We start from the raw sequence: 12,827 nt of genomic DNA on the forward strand, positions 1-12,827 counted from the left end.
CAATCTTACAAAAAGTAGTTGCCCTCTCCGCTACTCTATTTATTACCACAGCAATCTTACAAAAATGTGGTTGCCCTCTTCTCTACTCTAGTTGTCACGAACGCGTTTTGTGGATGGGAACCCGCGTTTGATCCTGATAGAAGAACAATTAAACACGTCCCAATAGTTTAGGTTCTATCTTGAACTGTAGTTTCATATCTTGCATAGTCCTAGTGCTGTAAAACGAGGATAAACTTTAAAAAAAACTAAGAAAATGTTAAAGGAAAACTAGAAAGAACTTACTTATTTTTCTACCTTCAGGTATCTTTCTGATTGTCCTTTTTTACTTAGAGCTTCATAAACATTGTCTGTATTTGACATACAAGTGACGTGTTCTATTCATCTAAAGCATCTCTATTATATTGGCCGTGTGATATCTGGTTACCTTGTCATTTTTTCTTTCTTTCTTTCTTTCCGTAAACACTTTATAGACCTTTCTTCAGGAAAATCGTTTTTTAAAATAAATCAGAACCTACTCTTTGCGCGTAAATGACCAACATCTACGTCACGTGTACATTCTACTGTGAGCACAGTACCTCAGTTATAAAGCGCACTTATATCTAGGAGTGAGTTGTCTCTCGTTCGATCCACATCATGTGAACTCATGGTAGACAACATCGAGTCCATGATTCTGTGATTTTCTCCCACATTCGACTTCCACCAATCCGTCTCATAACATTCATTTCCATGGATAAGCCGTCTCCTTTAGGCTAAAGGATCTATCCATGAAAAGGAAAACTGAAATATTAATTTTTCTACGTTCTGTTATACATTAGTAGGGCTATTTACTTTTTGTTTCTGTAACATTTAGGTTGGAATTGTCAAGTGGTTTGAAATAGTGGATTAGAGCTGGACTAATAACAGAACTAGATGAACGGAACAAATCACGGTCACCGGCTCCAAGGGCGCCCATCAGGGGGGCCAAGGTGGTGCGCGTGCCCCCCATAGAGGAATTTGTACTTCGGAATATCGAAAATCCAATTGAATTTTTAGAATAGTTTCATCAAAATTTGAAACCATATTTGAAATGTCACTTTACTTGCCCCCCTCCCCCTTGGAAACCACAACATGGGCGCACTTGACCAGCTCCCATGTAGAAAGACACTATTACTAACTGCAATATGTTTCATTCACTTGCAACCCTGTTGCTACATTGTAGCTGGGAGATTGGACGCAGAAGGAAATAGGCATGCATGGTGTGGTGTAGGATAATGTGAAACATGCGTATCGTAGTAATTATGCTGATTAAGGGTGCGGACACTACAACCCCATATTCACGTACTAGGTATAACCAAATTATATCAATGAGAAATCACAGTGTGTCGAAGATATTGAATTGCATTTAATATAAAATTCAAAAAGTAGTTAGAGATGTTTTTCTATTATTTAGAGGTTGTATTTAAGAGGGAACTAAATTCTCTGTAAGGAAAACAAAAAACGATTTTTTTAAAATACATGAAAAACTTACAGCTTCTAAATTTGTAGTTGTCAAAAGATATAACCCATGTATGTATAGTCTTGTTGAGAACCTCAGCAGCAACTTCTCTTTGACTTGCCATGCACCATTGATATTTAAGTACAATTGGTATTGAAATTAACGAACACATCAATTAAAGAATTGCGATACTTACTTCAGGCCAAAACACTGATATTTTCTATGCATATTGAAAAAGTGTTTGGTGGTCAGATTTTTTTGAACAGTACTGTACAAAAATAATTTTTGAGTTAACTAAGGAGTGTATCGAAAAGTAGTTAGCAACATTGCATATGTCAGGAAAGTCAGAAGAAAAGATAAAAAGTGAAGCAAACCCAAATTTTTATTAATAGAGAACCTCTATGTATCTACTTGACAAAGAAAATACAACTTACATGTCCCGTCGTATATATGAACGTAGTTTCTGTTTAATTCCAGCCAGTAACCGTTGCACAGTCTCGACGGTGCATTTCCTCGATGCTGCAGCCCAGTTGCTCTTGAAGTCCGCCATGTTGCGCACTGGTTTATCATTCTTTCGGAAGTTGCGTTTGATAATTGCCCAATATCTTTCGATTGGACGGAGTTGTGGGCAGTTTGGTGGATTCATGTGTTTCCTTACAAACTCGATGTTCTGCTCATTGAGCCACCGTACTGTCGTCTTAGCATAGTGTGCTGTTGCTAAGTCGGGCCAAAACAAGGGGGGGGGGGGAATTACATGCCTTTTATACAATGGCAGCACTCTTTTTTGTAGACATTCCTTTCGGTACACTTCTGCGTTTATGGTGGATTCTGCATAAAAAATACCGGAGCGCAAACCACAGGAGCAGATTGCCTGCGATACCAGTACTTTTTTCCCAAATTTTTCCACGTCAACGTATCTCTGTGCAGCACATACATCCCCAGCATTGCGTGCAGTATAATATTGGGGTCCCGGAAGTGTTTTTGAGTCCTCTTTTACGTACGTTTCATCGTCCATCAACACACATCGCTCTGGTGACTTTACGATGTTGTCATACAGCTTGCGGGCTCTTGTTTGGGCCGTTTGTCTCTGCTTTGGTGTTTGTTTCGCACATTTCTGCTTCTTATAGGTCTTCAAATTGTCTGGCCTTGATACACTGAATCATTCCTATGGACGTTCTCGCTTTGATAGCCAAATCCCGCACAGACATTGATGGATTTTGGTGTATCAACCACACAACTTAACGGTCGAGTCCAGGGTTTTTGGGGGCCTTTTATCGCCCGGATCTCGGCATATCTTCAAAGCTGTAATGCTCACCTAATTTCTCAGTGACCGATTTCACAGTTGTATGATGAACTCCACACTTTTTTCCTATCTGATTGTATGTTATGCCCTTGACGGTGCACCAATTGTGCAGGATTTCACACTTCACTTCCCGTTTCACACGCCACATTTCCCATTCAACTCGGAACACAGCAACAAGCACGCCGCTATCCGTTTACAAGACTTCAATTGACCAGGTGCTTCCAGGTTTTGCCGTCTTTGCAGCCTCGCAAGTGCACACCGGCACCTCCAATGTTGCTAACTACTTTTCGATACACTCCCTAATACGTCAAATCTATATTCGAGTGTATTTTCCTTTGCCTAATTCTCAAAATTCACAGTAGTATTGTATCCGGACTGACTTCATCGAGGGAGTCGAGGGAGTCGAGGGAGTAAAAATAATTACTAGAGGGAGTCGAGGGAGTAAAAATATTCACTCGAGGGAGTAAAAATATTTACTCTAGAGAGTCGAGGGAGTAAAAATTTTCACTCGAGGTAGTAAAAATATTCACTCGAGGGAGTCGAGGAGTAAAAATATACACTCGAGGGAGTCGAGGGAGCAAAAATATTCACTCGAGAGAGTCGAGGGAATAAAAATATTCATTCGAGGGAGTCGAGGGAGTAAAAATATTCACTCGAGGGACTCGTGGGAGTACAAATATTCACTCGAGGGAGTAAAAATATTCACTCGAAGGAGTCGAGAAGGAAAATTATTCTCACGAGGGAGTCGAGGGAGTAAAAATGTTCACTCAAGGGAGTCGAGGGAGTAAAAATATTTACTCGAGGGAGTCGAGAGAGTAAAAATATTCACTCTAGGGAGTCGAGGGAGAAAAAATTTTCACTCGAAGGAGTAAAAATATTCACTCGAGGGAGTAAAAATATTCACTCGAGGGAGTTAAGGGAGTAAAAATATTCACTCGAGAAGTCGATGGAGTAAAAATATTCACTCGAGGGAGTCCAGGAAGTAAAAATATTCACTCGAGGGAGTCGAGGGAGTAAAAATATTCACTCTAGGGAGTCGAGGGAGTAAAAATTTTCACTCGAGGGAGTAAAAATATTCAATCGAGGGAGTAAAAATATTCACTCGAGAGAGTCGAGGGAGTAAAAATATTCACTCGAGAGTCGAGGGAGTAAAAATTTTCCGTCTAGGGAGTCGAGGGAGTAAAAATTTTCACTCAAGGGATAAAAATATTCACTCGAGGGAGCCGAGAGAGTAAAAATATTCACTCGAGGGAGTCGAGGGAGTAAAAATATTCACTCGAGAGAGTCGAGGGAGTAAAAATTTTCACTCTAGGGAGTCGAGGGAGTAAAAATTTTCACTCGAGGGATAAAAATATTCACTCGAGGGAGCCGAGAGAGTAAAAATATTCACTCGAGGGAGTAAAAATATTCACTCGAGGGAGTCGAGGTAGTAAAAGTATTCACTCGAAAGAGTAAAAATCACTCTAGGGATTCGAGGGAGTAAAAATTTTCACTCGAGGGAGTAAAAATATTCACTCGAGGGAGAAAAATATTCACTCGAGGGAGTCGAGGAAGTAAAAATATTCACTCTAGGGAATCGATGGAGTAAAAATATTCATTCGTGGGAGGCAAGGTAGTAAAAATATTCACTCGAGGGAGTCGAGGGAGTAAAAATATTCACTCGAGGGAGTCGAGGGAGTAAAAATATTCACACGAGCGAGTCGAGGGAGTAAAAATATTCACTCGAAGGAGTCGAGGGAGTAAAAATATTCACTCGAGGGAGTCGAGGAAGTAAAAATATTCACTCGAGGGAGGCGAGGCAGTAAAAATATACACTCGAACGAGTCGAGGCATTAAAAATATACACTCGAACGAGTCGAGGCAGTAAAAAATATACACTCGAACCAGTAGAAAGAGTAAAAATATTCACTCGAGGGAGTTGAGGGAGTAAAAATATTCACTCGAGGGAGTCGAGGGAGTAAAAATATTAACTCGAGGGAGTCGAGGGAGTTAAAATATTCACTCGAGGAGTCGATGGAGTAAAAATATTCACTCGAGAGAGTCGAGCAAGTAAAAATATTCACTCGAGGGAGTCGAGGGAGTAAAAATATTCACTCTAGGGAGTCGAGGGAGTAAAAATTTTCACTCGAAAGAGTAAAAATATTCAATCGAGGGAGTCGAGGAAGTAAAAATATTCACTCGAGAGAGTCGAGGGAGTAAAAATATTCACTCGAGAGAGTCGAAGGAGTAAAAATTTTCCCTCTAGGGAGTCGAGGGAGTAAAAATTTTCAGTCAAGGGATAAAAATATTTACTCGAGGGAGCCGAGAGAGTAAAAATATTCACTCGAGAGGGTCGAGGGAGTAAAAAGTTTCCCTCTAGGGAGTCGAGGGAGTAAAAATTTTCACTCGAGGGATAAAAATATTTACTCGAGGGAGCCGAGAGAGTAAAAATATTCACTCGAGGGAGTAAAAATATTCACTCGAGAGAGTCGAGGGAGTAAAAATTTTCCCTCTAGGGAGTCGAGGGAGTAAAAATTTTCACTCAAGGGATAAAAATATTCACTCGAGGGAGTCGAGGGAGTAAAAATATTCACTCGAGGGAGTTAAGGGAATAAAAATATTCACTCAAGAAGTCGATGGAGTAAAAATATTCACTCGAGGGAGTCCAGGAAGTAAAAATATTCACTCGAGGGAGTCGAGGGAGTAAAAATTTTCACTCGAAAGAGTAAAAATATTCAATCGAGGGAGTCGAGGAAGTAAAAATATTCACTCGAGAGAGTCGAGGGAGTAAAAATATTCACTCGAGAGAGTCGAGGGAGTAAAAATTTTCCCTCTAGGGAGTCGAGGGAGTAAAAATTTTCACTCAAGGGATAAAAATATTTACTCGAGGGAGCCGAGAGAGTAAAAATATTCACTCGAGAGGGTCGAGGGAGTAAAAAGTTTCCCTCTAGGGAATCGAGGGAGTAAAAATTTTCACTCGAGGGATAAAAATATTTACTCGAGGGAGCCAAGAGAGTAAAAATATTCACTCGAGGGAGTAAAAATATTCACTCGAGAGAGTCGAGGGAGTAAAAATTTTCCCTCTAGGGAGTCGAGGGAGTAAAAATTTTCACTCAAGGGATAAAAATATTCACTCGAGGGAGTCGAGGGAGTAAAAATATTCACTCGAGGGAGTTAAGGGAGTAAAAATATTCACTCGAGAAGTCGATGGAGTAAAAATATTCACTCGAGGGAGTACAGGAAGTAAAAATATTCACTCGAGGGAGTCGAGGGAGTAAAAATATTCACTCTCGGGAGTCGAGGGAGTAAAAATTTTCACTCGAGGGAGTAAAAATATTCAATCGAGGGAGTAAAAATATTCACTCGAGAGAGTCGAGGGAGTAAAAATATTCACTCGAGAGTCGAGGGAGTAAAAATTTTCCGTCTAGGGAGTCGAGGGAGTAAAAATTTTCACTCAAGGGATAAAAATATTCACTCGAGGGAGCCGAGAGAGTAAAAATATTCACTCGAGGGAGTCGAGGGAGTAAAAATATTCACTCGAGAGAGTCGAGGGAGTAAAAATTTTCACTCTAGGGAGTCGAGGGAGTAAAAATTTTCACTCGAGGGATAAAAATATTCACTCGAGGGAGCCGAGAGAGTAAAAATATTCACTCGAGGGAGTCGAGGTAGTAAAAGTATTCACTCGAAAGAGTAAAAATATTCACTCTAGGGATTCGAGGGAGTAAAAATTTTCACTCGAGGGAGTAAAAATATTCACTCGAGGGAGAAAAATATTCACTCGAGGGAGTCGAGGAAGTAAAAATATTCACTCTAGGGAATCGATGGAGTAAAAATATTCATTCGTGGGAGGCAAGGTAGTAAAAATATTCACTCGAGGGAGTTTCTAGAGTGAATATTTTTACTCCCTCGACTCCCTCGAGTGAATATTTTTACTCCCTCGAGTGAATATTTTTACTTTCTCGACTCCCTTGAGTAAATATTTTTACTCCCTCGATTCCCTCGAGTGAATATTTTTACTCCCTTGACTCCCTCGAGTGAACATTTTTACTCTCACGAGTCCCTGGAGTGAATATTTTTACTCCCTCGACTCCATCGAGTGAATATTTTTACTCCCTCGACTCCCTCGATTTTACTCCCTCGACTCCCTCGAGTGAATATTTTTATATTTTATCTCGGACGCCTTAAACATTTTATAACGCAATGTGTGTCATGTCCATAGCCGCCGACTTGAAGACAATATTGGGGGGGGGGCACTGGCGCAAATCCCGGGAGGATGAGAGGGACATGTCCGACCCAATAATCTGACGTGAAAAGTGCTTTTTTGGATAAGTGTTATGATTTTTGTCCGTCTGCCATAAAGGAATGTATGATGGAATTGATTTCTCTTAGCTTTTACCTTTTACAAGATTCGTATTTTGTAGTAGTTCAAACTGAACTTCGTGCTGTAGTGCGTTTAGTAGTCTGATCAATATGCATTAGTTACACATCCGCTACTTGGGCACAAATTGCAATAAATGCCAGATGAGAATATGCTCCTCTCCTCATTCTGGAAAATTATCTCAGCTGTAGGTACGGGCAAAATTCCCGGGAAAATTGGGAGACATGTCCCCCAACATTGGAACTGGAGGTTCCCCCAATAATTCGATTTGAAAAGTGCTTTTTGCAGATAAGTGTGATGATTTGTGTCCGACTGCCTCAAAGGAAAGTGAGATGAAATTGATTTCTCTTGGCTTTCCCACTTTTAATGAAAAGGAAGGTGTGCGACTGAGCGGGACGTAGCCTGATCTGAAATCTTATCTCCTTCTCTCTCCTAGGCCCTAGCACACGAAGAGTATATAGACTACCCTACGTCAGTAGAACCCATCTTTTCAGTAAACGTGCATTTCATCTATTTGTAGTATCAGCCTAGGCATCTACTCATGCTTCGTAAGTAAAGAAAATAATTTAATTGCTGGAATCTTAAGGTTACATCTGTTAACTAAAGAGTATATGACATGTATCAGATTTCTGTAACGATTCCTGTAATGCTACTGAGATTATCATCATTTTGCTCAAATAAGAGTATTGTTGTGTCATACATAATTTTCTTTCTTCATAGTTTTAGGGAAGTCATTATTTATATTATTATAAATCAAGTGTCCAAAATTTTAACGTGGATCATTGTTGATGCCTAATTGGAAACATACCAATTATAAATATTCATGTATTAAGATTTCAGAATGTGTTTACGGCAGTGATTTGTAATACGGATAAATACTACTAGACCCTACTACGTCATCTACATCGCCTAATATATAATACTAGCAGCGTTCACCCCGCTTCGCTGCGGTCACCCCGGAACGCAATAAACTTTGTTACTTAGATAATTTTTACTTTTTCGCTTTCAAGTGATATGATAAAAACCATAGAAGATTGCAGTAAATGTTAACATTATATCGCCTGTCATTTATGTTAACCCGCCCCGCTTCGCTGGGGTCACCCCGGAACGCAATAAACCTTGTTAATTAGATAATTTTTACTTTTTCGCTTTCAAGTGATATGATAAAAACCATAGTAGATTGCAGTAAATGTTAACATTATATCGCCTGTCATTTATGTTAACCCGCCGAGTGACACGGTCATGCGGGTTGCATATAAATACGTTTATTTTTACCTATGATGAACTAACAAAGGATTTGTACGTTATGGACACTTGAATGGTCAATTATCTCAAGACACTGGTAATTGAAAATTAAAGTGATATGATAAAAACCATCTAGGGTCCAAATCCTAATAACCCCCCAAAAATGAAAGAAATTGGTTCAGCCGTATTACCGTGATGAGGGAACAAAGGATTTGTGCGTTCTCTTTTATATATAAGATACTCTACAACATGTTTACCTCAGAAATCAGATTCATCTACCGTAATCTGAAAATCTTTGAGTTTTATGTCCTACGGTTATGCTGGCTGGGCTAAAGGAAACTGTGATAATGAGAAATGAATGAAATGGTGGAACGAAGAAAGTGGGAGGAAACGGGAGAACCCCGAATAAACCCACGTACATGGTGTTTGTCCACTACAAAATTCACGTCGCGGGAGCAGCTTTTGAACCCGGGACCCGATGCACCAGAGGTGAACGCTCTACCACTGAGCCACTGCGGCCCCTTACCGTAGTATGGATTTCATCTTCCTTCCCTAGAATAAGTCTCAAATCTGCCCACCTCGCAATGTTGAAGACAACCAGTGGCGCCTTTAGGATTTTGTTTCGAGGGGCTATACCCAACACAGGGAAGAAAGTGGGCAATTGCCCACCTGAGTTTGAGAATTAAATGTATTTTAATTTATGCATGAATTGAAATTTCAATGGCAAGAATTGCAGACCGATAAATCCTATATGGTATAATACAAAAACTTAAAAGTGAATCTCACCTTTTATTCTATTCATAGAAGAAAAAGGAAGTATACTCTTGGCCTACCTAATTTCCCGGGCTAATTATGCCCCCGTTTTGATTTTCTTTAATTCAAACATTTCCTTCTTTTTAAAATAACAAAACGATATAATTTTTCCTTTGCTATAATAACTAAAGTCCCGTTATGTTGATATCCGCGCAAGTTGGTGTGGAACATCACTTTCGCTTATCAACTCCTCTTAGTTTTGGTGTTACTGATGACGGCCGACTTGAATTACAACTGACAACAGTCGAAAGTATGATAGGCAAAACGAAAGAAAGTAACATCAAGAAAAAGAAACAGAAAAATAGAAAGGACAAAAGAAAGAAAAAGAGGACGCAATTCTTACATTATACAAATACAGTATTATTTCTGAACAAAGAACATAAGAAAATGGAAAGTCAATGAAATTCATAGAAATGCTAAGAAGGATTATTGATTATTGTTCTAAGTGGAATGCGAAAAACTAACAAATTTATTACGGGGCGATCTTGAAGACAACTCTGCTCCCCTGATCCTCCACCGTCCCCCTCAATGTTGAAGACAGATTTGCACCGATGGGGGCGGGGGGGAATGAATGAATATATGAAGTTTTCTATCAACTGCTTAATGAAAGCCCCTCCCCACAGTATCTTAGTCCGTTCCATCGCTTCCGCTGCGAATTTCAAGACCTAAATCAAATTTGCCTAAAACAAATTCAAGTTCAAAATTTGGGAACTTCACTGCAAGTTTGCGCACTACATTGATCGTCCCTTGTCATATCAGTGCTGCGATAGTGTTGGTCGAAGCTTCAGTGCTCTATTAAACACAATTTTAAAAATGGCGTTTTCTATCGAATAAGAAGGCTGTTCCTAATATTGAGTTAAAGGTACAACGAAGTTTACGACAGAAATTCTTACTTCTCTTTGTTACTTTTTCCTAAAGTGGATTATATTAGGGGGGCGAGGACCCCACCTTTAAATATTAGGGGGGCCAAAAGTGTCCTTCCCCCCCAAAGTCGGCGCCTATGGTCATGTCCTCTACTTGCTGGCACCTATAATTTAAAACTGCACATAACAGACTGCTCTAGCAATGTTACTCATTTACTCGGAAAAGAAAAGAAGCTGGGATTAGGTCAGTAAGGCTGGCCGTACATTCACCACAAAGAAAGGAACAGTCGAGCCAAGGTTTAGTACTCTAAGCCAGTGCTATTCAACCGGGGGGTACGCAAAGATGTTACTGAGGGTACACAGTACTGCTTCTGGGAGTCTGCTGGAAATATCTGTTGACAGTTCGCATGCAAATGAAATTCGATAACTTGTCAATTTGTGACTTTTGGATTTATGCTCGAAAAGAGTATAATGAAATTAGTGACAATGCTATTTCACAACTCCTTCCATTTGTATCAACATATTTGTCTGAACAGGGTTTCTCTGTATTAATATTAATAAAAACGAAGCACAGAAATTGCTTAAATCCAGAAGCAGCTCTGATTCTCGCACTCTCGAAGATTCGATCAAGAATCGAGGAGTTGGCTTCCCGGATACAAGCTCAGTCATCACATTAACAGGTTAGTTATAAACTTATTTTTAGTTTTTGAATTTTTAACATTGTCCTCAATGTGCGAATTATTAGGGAGAATCAGGGGAAAATCTTCCTAGGTAGAATTGGATGACTCCCATATGTTTTGAAATTTCTCATGTTAATTTTTTCGAATGTGCAAGGCCTTTCTAACATTCTAAGATACACAGCCAATGGCCTCAGGTCTTTCTCTCTGCATCCTCTCCTGTGTGTCTCTTTGCCTCGGCTTGGCTTCCCTTCCTCTGGCTAATATGTGGTCGGTCTAACTCTGAGGCACGGACCTTCACTTACATGCAATGTGAATACTCACTGAACAGGGAGAGTTGCTTTTAGACAAAGGATGTTATTCTATTTCAAACCGAAAACTGAAAGAACAATCGTAACGGAAAGCCTTTTCGCTTATTTACCTCAATTTGAATAATGTACTCGCATCGGTGATGTTTTTGCTGTTTCTTTAAATCACGATACTATACACTAAACTAGAATTAAATTGTTTGATCGAGTATTTACAGTTTAATAATGTGCATTTTAATTTCAGTACCGAAACTTATAAAATTCGCTAACATAAAGCTTAACATTGGATTTTAACATAAATTCCTACCCATGGGCGGCGATTCGGGCGGGGGGGGGCAAAGGGGGCAGTTGCCCCCCACTTTTTTAAAATTACCCATTAATGTATATAGTTTCATTTGGAAATATAAAGTTTTGTAGGTATTATTGGTTCATAGAATAAAAATGGTGCCATAAAATATTTGTCGTTCTATGAGTACGTATTAGTTGTCTTCCCGTGGAATTAAGAAAGCTACAGGAATTGCGTTTGAACTGCCACTAAAAATGGCCCAAACATTAACCTATTGGAGCGCCACAATTCGAACGCACTTTCATTTCTTCTTGCAATTGATCGGTATGTTAGTCAGCCGCTGTGGAACTAATTGAGATAACATTTCGCAAGAAAAGAAGTCCTTCACAAGTTATTCTTTAATTGTATATACAAAAATAGACAGTTCCTAAAATGTATTTTTTCTTTCTAATAATAATATTTTGATTTGATTTTTTCAGTTGAACATCCTGTTCAGCAGCGAAGTTATATGAGACGTAGACTTAATCATCAACGTGGAGTCCGAACCACGTGAGCTTCTCCCGGGAACCGAGCCCGGGTCTCGCACGTCTAAGCCGCGTACGCTAACCGCTTAGCCACGAAGGAGCTCAGTAAGGAATATTAATTTTGCAGTGTAATATACGAGTTTAGGGTGTACATATACAGTTTTGTATATACGATTAAATTTAGTGAATTCAGCATAATTCTAGGTTTTAGGATTATTTTGTATAACTGAAATGTGGAGTGACTCTAAGTATTGCTGAGTTTTGATATATTCCAAGAAAATGAAAACTGTACTTAATGGCAGCGAACATGTTTCGGGAAGCTGCAAAAGTATTTCTTTAAATGTCGTAGCATATGTTTATAGTATTCACTGTCATTCTAAGAGTAATAACACATATAACAGCATTCCTGGAATTAAAAATATAAGTTGTTCATTAATTTCCAGTTTCAATATAACTTTTGCAAAACAAGCCTCATTATTCATTACTATGATTATTTGATTAATATTATCCTTTCTGTTTATTTGTTTTGCAAATTTGTTAATAAGTAGGCCAATAATCTGATCACACAATTTTCCAGACAGATATTCATGAGCAAGAAATCAAATCTCTTCTTACACCTTCGTTGTTTAAGAGTACGAAGGACTAGTATCTACGTGCGTTGCTCTTGTCAATTTACTTAATAAAATATGAAACAAGATATTACGGTATAACTGAAAAAGACAGTATCCTAATAGTTATACAACCTTTTGTCAAACAAAGTGTTACAAGCAACCAGGAAAACTAACATTGATATCAAATATTCAGATCATGTCTTGCCCTGCCCCCCCACTTTTAACGTCCAACCGCCGCCACTGTTCCTGCCTAAAACGGATTACGTACAGGTACATCAAAGATGAGAATACCAACTATTACGACGTGTGGAACCTTAAAGAAAATTACTGTGGAGTATTTATGTATGTTCATGGTCAAATGGTTAA

General features: G+C 39.1%; 1 long non-coding RNA gene across 1 annotated transcript in view; it reads right to left on the reverse strand.

The window, feature by feature from the left end:
• Window positions 1-12,827, reverse strand: part of LOC145665909 (uncharacterized) — a 473,463-nt gene that overhangs the window by 308,769 nt on the left and 151,867 nt on the right. The window lies entirely within an intron of this gene.

This window comes from Thermobia domestica, chromosome 1 (assembly GCF_964235325.1).
Source record: "Thermobia domestica chromosome 1, izTheDome1.hap1.1, whole genome shotgun sequence".
Taxonomy (NCBI): domain Eukaryota; kingdom Metazoa; phylum Arthropoda; class Insecta; order Zygentoma; family Lepismatidae; genus Thermobia; species Thermobia domestica.